The sequence below is a fragment of the Triticum aestivum genome, chromosome 6B, assembly GCF_018294505.1.
Source record: "Triticum aestivum cultivar Chinese Spring chromosome 6B, IWGSC CS RefSeq v2.1, whole genome shotgun sequence".
NCBI classification, from domain to species: domain Eukaryota; kingdom Viridiplantae; phylum Streptophyta; class Magnoliopsida; order Poales; family Poaceae; genus Triticum; species Triticum aestivum.
The window spans coordinates 490,499,581-490,511,525 of record NC_057810.1 but is presented as its reverse complement, the minus strand read 5'-3'; positions in this window follow the sequence as shown (position 1 = coordinate 490,511,525).

Here is an 11,945-nt window from a genome sequence, read left to right as displayed (position 1 = left end):
GCTTAAGGAAGTTATTTTTCCGAGGTTTGGAGTCCCTAGATATTTAATGACTGATGGTGGTTCACACTTTATTCATGGTGCTTTCCGTAAGATGCTTGCTAAATACGACGTTAATCATAGAATTGCATCTCCATATCACCCGCAGTCTAGTGGTCAGGTAGAATTGAGCAATAGAGAGCTCAAATTAATTTTGCAAAAGACTGTCAATAGGTCTAGAAAGAATTGGTCCAAGAAACTGATGATGCATTATGGGCCTATAGAACTGCATACAAAAATCCTATGGGTATGTCTCCGTATAAAATGGTTTATGGAAAAGCTTGTCACTTACCTCTCGAACTAGAACATAAGGCATATTGGGCTATTAAAGAGCTCAACTATGATTTCAAACTTGCCGGTGAGAAGAGGTTATTTGATATTAGCTCACTTGATGAATGGAGAACCCAAGCTTATGAAAATGCCAAGTTGTTTAAAGAAAAGGTTAAAAGATGGCATGACAAAAGGATACAAAAGCGTGAGTTTAATGTAGGTGATTATGTATTGCTATACAACTCTCGTTTAAGATTTTTTGCAGGAAAACTTCTCTCCAAATGGGAAGGTCCCTACATTATCGAGGAGGTCTATCGTTCCGGTGCCATAAAAATCAACAACTTCGCAGGCACAAATCCGAAGGTGGTAAACGGTCAAAGGATCAAACACTATATCTCAGGTAATCCTATAAATGTTGAAACTAATATTATTGAAACCGTAACCCCGGAGGAGTACATAAGGAACACTTTCCAGAACGTTCCAGACTCAGAAAAGGAATAGGTATGTGGTACGGTAAGTAAACCGACTCCAAAACAATTTTTAAGGCAATATTTCTCCGTTTTGGAATATTTAGAAAAATAGAAAAATAAGTAGCAGTCCGGGGAGGACACGAGGCCTCCACGAGGGTGGAGGGCGCGCCCTACCCCCTGGGCGCGCCCCCTACCTCGTGAGCACCTCGTGTGCCCTCCGGACTCCGTTTCCTTGCACGATACGTATTTTGGTCGGTAAAAATTCATTATATATACTCCCGAAGGTTTTGACTCTCGTATCACGCAAATATCCTCTGTTTTCGTTTCGAGCTATTTCTGTTGCAGATTTAGAGCACCATGACTTCTCCCTCCTCCAACAACGAAGACAAGGATGCCTGGCTATTGAAGATAGAGTTGAAAAGAGAGGAACCAGAAGAGATCAACAAGGATGAAAGGATCAAGAAGGCTATGGAGGTTCAAGCTCCGGTGGTGAAAGAAGAAGACATCCCTCAACCTTTACCTAACCTTTTCACTCCAACAGAGATTGAAGCCTTCCAGATGATTGAGTTAGCCCGCATACAGAACAAGTATCTTACACAGGAGAATATTTTGTTGAAGGATCATATTGCCGGGCTCAAGAACATTATCCGCAAGTTGGAGGAACTTTTACGCTCGATGTGCGATTATCCACCGTCATCATCACCACCTCCATCACCTCCGAGGACATAATCATCTGGGTATGGGCACTCCCCTTGGCAACTGCCAAGCTTGGGGGAGGTGCCCTGGTATCGTATCACCATCACAACTCCTATCTTTACCGTTTTTCTTAGTTCGATCCTATTAGTAGTATCTTGATTTAGTAGAATAAAGTCATGGCATGATCTAGTTTTGAGTTTTGCTTTATGATCCTTCTTTGTAATCGAGTCCGTGAGCTATATAATAAAGATTAGTGTTGAGTCAAGGGCTTGAGTATTTTGCCATGATCTTGGGTGATTAGAAGAAAAAGAATAAAAAGAATCAAAGAGTTCATATTGATCTTAGTGAAAGTAATGACTTCACATAGAAAGAGTATGATGATTAAAAGTTGTTGGGAGTTGGCAAATATAGCTTTGGTCATCGTTGCAATTAATAGGAAGTAATAAGGAAAGAGAGGTTTCACATATAGATATATTATCATTGACATCTTTTATGATTGGGAGCACTCATTAAAATATGACATGCTAAAGAGTTGATGTTGGACAAGGAAGACAACATAATGAGTTATGTTTTCTTACATCTGAGATAAAGTATGTTGTCATGGATCCTCTACCGTGTTGAGCTTGCCTTTCCCCCTCATGCTAGCCAAATTCTCAGCACCAAGTAGAAATACTACTTGTGCTTCCAAATACCCTTAAACCAGTTTTGCCATGAGAGTCCACCATATCTACCTATGGATTGAGTAAGATCCTTCAAGTAAGTTGTCATCGGTGCAAGCAATAAAAATTGCTCTCTAAATATGCATGACTTATTAGTGCGGAGAAATAAACTTTGTACGAACTTGTTGTGGACGCAATAAAAGCGACGGACTGCATAATAAAGGTCACATACAAGGGGCAATATAAAGTGACGTTCTTTTGCATTAAGATTTTGTGCATCAACCCTAAACGCGCATGACAACCTCTGCTTCCCTCTGTGAAGGGCCTATCTTTTATTATTATCCTCTACCTTATGCAAGAGTCACGGTGATCTTCACCTTTCCTTTTTCATTTTATCCTTTGGCAAGCTCAGCATGTTGGAAAGAACATGATATATATATCTAATTGGATGTGGGGGAGCATGAATTATTATTGTTGACATTACCCTTGAGGTAAAAGGTTGTGGGGCAAAACTATAAGCCCCTATCTTTCTCTGTGTCCGATTAAAACTCCGTAACCACAAGTATTGCGTGAGTGTTAGCAATTATGAAGGACTAAGTGATAGTTGAGTATGTGGACTTGCTTTTAAGCTCTGACATAGACTCTTTCCGATGTTATGATAAATTGCAATTGCTTCAATGACTGAGGTTATAATTTGTTGGTGCTCAATAAGGTTTCTGATTCATACTTTGGCTTTGTGAAAGATCATCACTTGAACATGAGTAATCATATGACAAAATCTATTTATGTGGCTGTTATGAAATAATCATGATGCCTTCATGTCCGTATTTTATTTTTATCGACGCCTCTACCTCTAAATATGAGGACATATTTATTGTTATCGGCTTTTCGCTTGAGGACAAGCGAGGTCTAAGCTTGGGGGAGTTGATACGTCCATTTTACATCATGCTTTTATATTTGCATTATGGGCTGTTATTTCACGTTATGTTACAATACTTATGGCTATTCTATCTTATTTTACAAGGTTTACATGAAGAGGGAGAATGCCGGCAGCTGGAGTTCTGGGCTGGAAAGGAGCAAATATTGAAGGACTATTCTGCGCAACTCCAAAAGTCCTGAAACTCCACGGAATACCTTAAAATAAATAAAGAAAAATCATCGCCAAAGATGAAGGCCAGGGGGCCCACACCCTGCTCACGAGGGTGGGGGGCGCGACCCCTGTGCGCGCCCCTCTACTTCGTGGGCCCCTTGGTGGCTCTCCGACGTCCATCTTCTCCTATATGAAGTCTTTCGATGAGAAAAAAATAGAAGGCAACCTTTCGGGACGAGACTCCGCCGCCAAGAGGCGGAACCTTGGTGGAACCAATCTAAGGCTCCGGCAGAGCTGTTCTGCCGGGGACACTTCCCTCCGGGAGGGGGAAATCATCACCATCGTCATCACCAATGTTCCTCTCATCGGGAGAGGGCAATCTCCATCAACATCTTCATCAGCACCATCTCATCTCCAAACCCTAGTTCATCTCTTGTATCCAATTCTTGTCTCCACGTCCAGGATTGGTGCTAGTAGGTTGCTAGTAGTGTTGATTACTCCTTGTAGTTGATGCTAGTTGGTTTATTTGGTGGAAGATCATATGTTCAGATCCTTTATGCACATTATTACCCCTCTGATTATGAACATGAATATGTTTTGTGAGTAGTTACGTTTGTTCCTGAGGACAAGGGAGAAGTCTTGCTTTTAGTAGTCATGTGAATTTGGTATTCGTTCGATATTTTGATAAGATGTATGTTGTCTAACCTCTAGTGGTGTTATGTGAACGTCGACTACATAACACTTCACCATTATTTGGGCCTAGAGGAAGGCATTGGGAAGTAATAAGTAGACGATGGGTTGCTAGAGTGACAGAAGCTTAAACCCTAGTTTATGTGTTGCTTCGTAAGGGGCTGATTTGGATCCATATGTTTCATGCTATGGTTAGGTTTACCTTAATACTTTTGTTGTAGTTGCGGATGCTTGCAATAGAGGTTAATCATAAGTGGGATGCTTGTCCAAGTAAGGGCAGCACCCAAGCACCGGTCCACCCACATATCAAATTATCAAAGTAGCGAACACGAATCATATGAGCGTGATGAAAACTAGCTTGACAATATTCCATGTGTCCTCGGGAGCGCTTTTCCTATTATAAGAGTTTGTCCAGGCTTGTCCTTTGCTACAAAAAGGATCGGGCCACCTTGCTGCACTTTATTTACTTTTGTTACTTGTTGCTCGTTACAATTTATCCTATCACAAAACTATCTGTTACCACTTATTTCAGTACTTGCAGAGAATACCTTGCTGAAAACCGCTTATCATTTCCTTCTGCTCCTCGTTGGGTTCGACACTCTTACTTATCGAAAGGACTACGATAGATCCCCTATACTTGTGGGTCATCACCCACTACCCCGGCCGTGTCACACCGCACCTCGCCCTACTCTTGCCGCTGCCTTCCCAACACCCGCTCCTAGAGGTGCGCGCTGTTGGCCGCACCATGGCGCGCTAGGGCCGCGCCGTGACCATGCCCGGCCACGCCGGAGTAGCACCAGGGCTGCGCCTTCCGCCGCGGCCGCGGCTCCCCCTCCCGCATGCCTACACGCCCGCCTGCGCTAGCGCGCCTCCTCCTTTCTCCCTCATCACACCCGCTCGGCCGCTCCTCCCGCTCGCCCCTGCTATTTGAAAGTGCAACTAATCCCCGAGTGTAGTTTTGATAATTTATAACAACATATAGCTCATTTAACTAATATCCATTCAAGATTAATGTTTCAAAAAGTTCAATGATTGGTATGGCATGGACTAGAGATGTGGACCCCTCAACATGCTAAGGGCACATATTAGCAAAAGCTCAAGGCTCTTCATTTCCATTTCAGTGATCCAAGATCATATTGAGTCCATAGCAAGGAAGTCATTGGAAGAATTGTTGCTCATGAGATGTCACTCAGGGACAAGGAAGACCTTGATACGTCTCCAACATATCTACTTTTCCAAACACTTTTGCCCTTGTTTTTGACTCTAATTTGCATGATTTGAATGAAACTAACCCGGACTGGCGCTGTTTTCAGTAGAACTGCCATGGTTTTGTTTATTGTGCAAAAAACAAAAGTTCTCGGAATGACCTGAAAATCCACGGAGATAACTTTTGGAAAATATAAAAAATACTAGCAAAAGAATCAAGGCTAGGGGCCCACACCCTATCCACGAGGGTGGGGGCGCGCCCTCCCCCCTGGGCGTGCCCCCCTGTCTCATGGGCCCCCTGATGCTCCACCAACCTCAACTCCAACTCCATATATTCTGTTTCGTGGAGAAAAAAAATCAGAGAGAAAGTTTCATCGCGTTTTACGATACAGAGCCGCCGCCAAGCCCTAATCTCTCTCGGGAGGGCTGATCTGGAGTCCGCTCGGGGCATCGGAGAGAGGGATTCATCGTCGTCGTCATCATTAACCATCCTCCATCACCAATTTCATGATGCTCATCGCCGTGCGTGAGTTGGGTTGCTGGACGGTGATGGGTTGGATGTGATTTACCATGTAATCAAGTTAGTTTTGTTAGGGTTTGATCCCTAGTATCCACTATGTTCTAATATTGATGTTGCTATGACTTTGCTATGCTTAATGCTTGTCACTAGGGCCCGAGTGCCATGATTTCAGATTTGAACCTATTATGTTTTCATGAATATATGTGAGTTCTTGATCCTATCTTGCAAGTCTATAGTCACTTATTATGTGTTATGATCTGACAACTGTATATATTATCCACAAATGCATATCTTAATAAACTTCCAGGTTCATATTTTTACAATACCTATAAACCTAAGGTCTTTTGCATTGACACGATGATACGTCTCCGTCGTATCTACTTTTCCAAACACTTTTGCCCTTGTTTTGGACTCTAACTTGCATGATTTGAATGAAACTAACCCGGACTGACGCTGTTTTCAGCAGAACTACCATGATTTTTTTATGTGTAGAAAAGAAAAGTTCTCGGAATGTCCTGGAAATCCACGGAGCCACTTTTTGGAATTAATAAGAATTTTTGGCGAAAGAATTAATGCCAGGGGGCCCACAGCCTGTCCACGAGACAGGGGGGCGTGCCCCCCCAATGGCGCGGCCTCCTATCTCGTGGGCCCCCTAGACCTCCACCGACGTCAACTCCAACTCGATATATTCATGTTCGGGGAGAAAAAAATCAGAGAGAAAGTTTCATCACGTTTTACGACACGGAGCCACCGCCAAGCCCTAATCTCTCTCGGGAGGGCTGATCTGGAGTCCGTCTGGGGCTCCGGAGAGGGGGATTGGTCGCCGTCGTCATCATCAACCATCCTCCATCACCAATTTCATGATGCTCACCGCCGTGCGTGAGTAATTCCATCGTAGGCTTGTTGGACGGTGATGGGTTGGATGAGATTTACCATGTAATCAAGTTAGTTTTGTTAGGGTTTGATCCCTAGTATTCACTATGTTCTGAGATTGATGTTGCTATGACTTTGCTATGCTTAATGCTTGTCACTAGGGCCCGAGTGCCATGATTTCAGATCTGAACCTATTATGTTTTCATGAATATATGTGTGTTCTTGATCCTATCTTGCAAGTCTATAGTCACCTATTATGTGTTCTGATCCGACAACCCCGAAGTGACAATAATCGGGACACTTCTCGGTGATGACCGTAGTTTGAGGAGTTCATGTATTCAGTATGTGCTAATGCTTTGTTCTGATTCTCTATTAAAAGGAGGCCTTAATATCCCTTAGTTTCCGCTAGGACCCCGCTGAACACGGGAGGGTAAGACAAAAGATGCCATGCAAGTTCTTTTCCATAAGCACGTATGACTATTTATGGAATACATGCCTACATTACATTGATGAATTGGAGCTAGTTCTATATCACCCTATGTTATAACTACTGCATGAGGAATCGCATCCGGCATAATTATCCATCACTGATCCATTGCCTACGAGCTTTTCACATATTGTTCTTCGCTTATTTACTTTTCCGTTGCTACTGTTACAATTACTACAAAAACCCAAAAACATTTATCTTTACTTTTGCTACCATTACCATTATTAGCATACCACTTTTGCTACTAAACACTTTGCTGCAGATACTAAGTTATTCAAGTGTGGTTGAATTGACAACTCAACTGCTAATACTCAAGAATATTCTTTGGCTCCCCTTGTGTCGAATCAATAAATTTGGGTTGAATACTCTACCCTCAAAAGTTGTTGCGATCCCCTATACTTGTGGGTTATCAAGACTAATTTCTGGCGCCGTTGCCGGGGAGCATAGCTCTATTCTCTGAGTCACTTGGGATTTATATCTGTTGATCACTATGAAGAACTTGAAAGACGCTAAAACCAAGATTTTGCCCTCAACTACGAGGGGAGGTAAGGAACTGCCATCTAGCGTTGCACTAGATTCTCCTTCTGTTATCAGTAGGCTTGCTACACCTAAACCTACTACCGCTATGAATTCTGATATGTTGCATGTTATTGATGATGCCACTTCTGCTATGCATGATGAAACTACTTCTGTGCATGATACTACTTTGCCATTAGGTGAATTTCTTGATGAATAACTTGCTAGAGTTAGGGGGAATGAAAATATTGAAGAACCTATTAGATAGTGATGATGAAGGTTCCACCAATGATTATGTATTACCTGTTGTTCCTAAGGGTTATGTTATGAATGAAGCAGCTGCTATGGAAATTCTTGCTTGCAATGATAGAAATGATCTTAAGAAATTATTAGCTAAATGGAAGCAGCAGTCTCTTAATGCTAGAATGAAACCCGATCCTGCTTTTGCTACTTCACCTATCTGTGTTACTAATAAGGATTATGAATTCTCTGTTGATCCTGATATTATTACTTTAGTTGAATCTGATCCTTTTTATGGCCTTGAATCTGAAACTGTTATGGCACATCTTACCAAGTTGAATGATATATCCACCCTATTTACTCATGATGAGAAGTCTCTCTATTTATATATCCTTAAGATATTTCTGTTCTCATTAAAGGGTGATGCTAAGACTTGGTATAATTCTCTTGCTCCTCGTTGTGTGCGTAGTCCCCAGGATATGATTTATTACTTCTCTACTAAATATTTCCCTGCTCGTAAGAAACAAGCTGCCTTGCGGGAAATATATAATTTTGTGCAAATCAAAGAAGATAGTCTCCCACAAGCTTGGGGGAGGCTTCTCTGGTTACTTAATGCTTTGCCTGATCATCCTCTTAAGAAAAATGAAATACTTGATATGTTTTATAATGGACTAACCGATGCTTCCAAGGACTACTTGGATAGTTGTGCTGGTTGTGTTTTCAGGGAAAGAACAGTCGACAAAGCTGAAATACTATTGAATAATATGTTGACTAATAAAATGATTGGACTCTCCCCGAGCCAGTTCCTGAAGTAATTCCTGAACCAATTGAGCCAACTCCTGAGCCTATTCCTAAACCCACTCGAAAGAAGAGAGGTGTTTTATTTCTCAGTCCTGAAGATATGCAAGAGGCAAAGAAATCAATGAAAGAAAAATGTATTAAAGCTGAAGATGTTAAGAATTTACCACCTATTAAAGAAATACATGGTCTTAATATACCGCCTGAAGAACCATATTGTCTTGATAACCCGACACAGGTAGTAAAGGTAAATTCTCTCTATAGATATGATAAAGTTGAAATACCCTCTACTAAATTTCATAGCCCATGCTTAGATGAATTTGATGACTTTATGGCTAGACAAGAAAGTTTTAATGCTTATGTTGTTAGAGAGTTAAAGAATAATGCTTTCGAGATAGGACGCGTAGGTGATAATCTGGCTAGAGTTAAAGATGAACTTCACCGCGTTAACAAATATGCATCTATGGTTGCTACTCAAGCTGAGCAAGTACTTAAAGCCCAAAATGATTTGCTTGATGAATTAAATAATAAAAATGACTTTGCTGTTAGAGTGGCTACTAGAACTGGTAGAATGACCCAGGAACCACTACTAGGAAAAGGCCTACTAATGGCGCATCGGTTTTGCCTACTAATGGCGCACTACCGGTGTGCCATTAGTATCACGCCACTAGTATTTTTTACTAATGGCGCACCACTGGTGCGCCATTAGTATCTGGTATACTAATGGTGCACCATGTAGTGCGCCATTAGTTTTGCCCACAATGCGCCACTAGTGTCTACTATACTAATGGCGCACCACATGGTAGTGCGCCATTAGTAACAATTTTTTTATTTTTTTTCTTAATGACAGGTCACTATTTCACATATGAGATCCAACACATATATATACAACAAGCATCCATATAACAATTATAGCCAACACACAAGTTCCATCATATATACATACATAGCCAACACATAGTTCCATCATTACATATTACAAAAGTTTCACATTGTTCATCCAACACCGTTATCCATCAATTCACAAAAGTTTCACATTGATACAAAATAAAAACACAAATGGAAAAGAAGCACTCCATCCATGCAATCTTCCGTGAATTAAATCAAATCTGCAAAATGATAAACACGAAGTTAGAAGAAGAAGAAGACTAGAAGAATACTAGAAGAAGAAGAACACTAGAAGAAGAATAAGAAGAATTTTGGAAAAGAAGAAGAATAAGAAGAAGACTATAAGCTTATTATGTAAACTTGATCATTTTGTGCTAACATAAGTTATTTTGGAGCTAACCTATAGGAAACTAAGCGTATAAGCTCTATGTTAACATATTAGAGCCAACTTAGGTAAAATGAAGCTAACCTATGTCATTTTGGAAAAGAAGAAGAATAAGAAGAATACTATAAGTTTATTATGTAAACTTGATCATTTTGTGCTAACATAAGTTATTTTGGAGCTAACCTATAGGAAACTAAGCATATAAGCTCTAAGTTAGTATATTAGAGCCAACTTAGGTAAAATGAAGCTAACCTATGTCATTTTGGAAAAGAAGAAGAATAAGAAAAAGACTATAAGCTTATTATGTAAACTTGATCATTTTGTGCTAACATAAGTTATTTTGGAGCTAACCTATAGGAAACTAAGCATATAAGCTCTAAGTTAGTATATTAGAGCCAACTTAGGTAAAATGAAGCTAACCTATGTCATTTTGGAAAAGAAGAAGAATAAGAAAAGGACTATAAGCTTATTATCTAAACTTGATCATTTTGTGCTAACATAAGTTATTTTGGAGCTAACCTATAGGAAACTAAGCATATAATTAAGCTCTAAGTTAGCATATTAGAGCCAACTTAGGTAAAATGAAGCTAACCTATAGGAAACTAAGCATATTAGAGATAACACAGGTAACTAAGTATATATATATATCATTTTGGAGATCTGACATACCTGAGAAAGTTCAGTTCTCATGCATTGTTCTTCTCCTTCTCCTTCCTCAGCTTGATGCGCCAAGAGCGGCGAGGCGGTGGAGGCAGTGGGATGTAGTCTTCTACCACAATTGGCATGGTCATGTCGCCCAGCTGTGGGATCGCCGGCGCCACCACCGGTGCGTGGTCATTGTCAGGCACCACCACCATCGCGAGGCCACCTTCAGGCAGGACGGGCACGACCATCGCTAGGTCATCCTCAGCGACCTCCATCTCTTGCCCATGGTCAGCCACCACCATCTCTTGCCCATGGTCAGCCACCACCATCTCTTGCCCTTGGTCAGCCACCACCAGCACTAGGTCATCCTCAGCCTGATGTCCATCGTCATCCTGCAGCTCCTCATCCCCACTCTGCTCCTCTTCTCCCGCACTCCAGTCCGGATCATCCTTCTTGTTGTCTATGCTGCTGCCAGAATAGCTGCTGCTTTCGCTAAAGCCAGAATCGGTGTTGCTTTTGCTACAACCATAGTCGCTGCTGCTTTGGCTGTAGCGAGTGTCGCTGCTGCTGCTCCCATTACCTGTCCAAATGCAACAATGACCGTTAATAATCGATGTGAGACAAAGCCAAATGTAGAGGAATAAGAAGAGGCAGAACATACCGGCATCATCATTGTCAGCGTAGCGCATGCGACACATAGTCGCGTTGAACACCTTCACGATGAGCATGGTGGCGGCGTTGTCATCGTACCTGAAGAGAAGGAAGTACCCCAGCCGCAGGTCGTAGGCACGGTAGAACTCCTCCCACCCACGAGACAAGTACATGTGTCCCTCCTTGATCACCAACTCCACATCCCACTGCCTGCGAAATCTGCTGTCGGCCCGTCGCAGCTTCACATTATTTGGCGGATCTTCACCCAGCATGTTCATAAAACTGTCAGGCAGCCTCTGCAGTTTGGGACAATGAGTGATGTAGCAAACAATAGATATCATAATGAGATGGGTGAAGGGGAGATCTCTCGTTTTATATACCTGCGTCAAGGATGATACGGAAGTCCCAAGTATGATATTGAAGAACTCGGAAGCATCCAACTCGTACTGCGGTGTCGCAGAGCGGCGGTGGCTACTTCCCGCCATCTCTGATAAGAAGCAGAAGAGACCAATTAGTACCCTTACAACAGATCATAAAACATGCATTAGTCGCAAGTACCCCATATGTCCTATTTTTAGCAAAGTCATGCTAAAATTCACAGAAAATTTCAGCATGACCTTTTGCTGAAAATAGGACATATGGAGTGCCCGAATTTGCCAGAACGGAAGTTAATCGACATTCCGGCAAACTCAAGGGCCTCTCGGGGTACAGCAACAGCATCACAAGTTGACAAAATTCCCAAGTAGGACAGCGGCAGCATCACAAAATTCCCAAGTAGTACAACAGCAGCATCACAAGTTGATTTACCGGTCTTGAAGAAAGAGA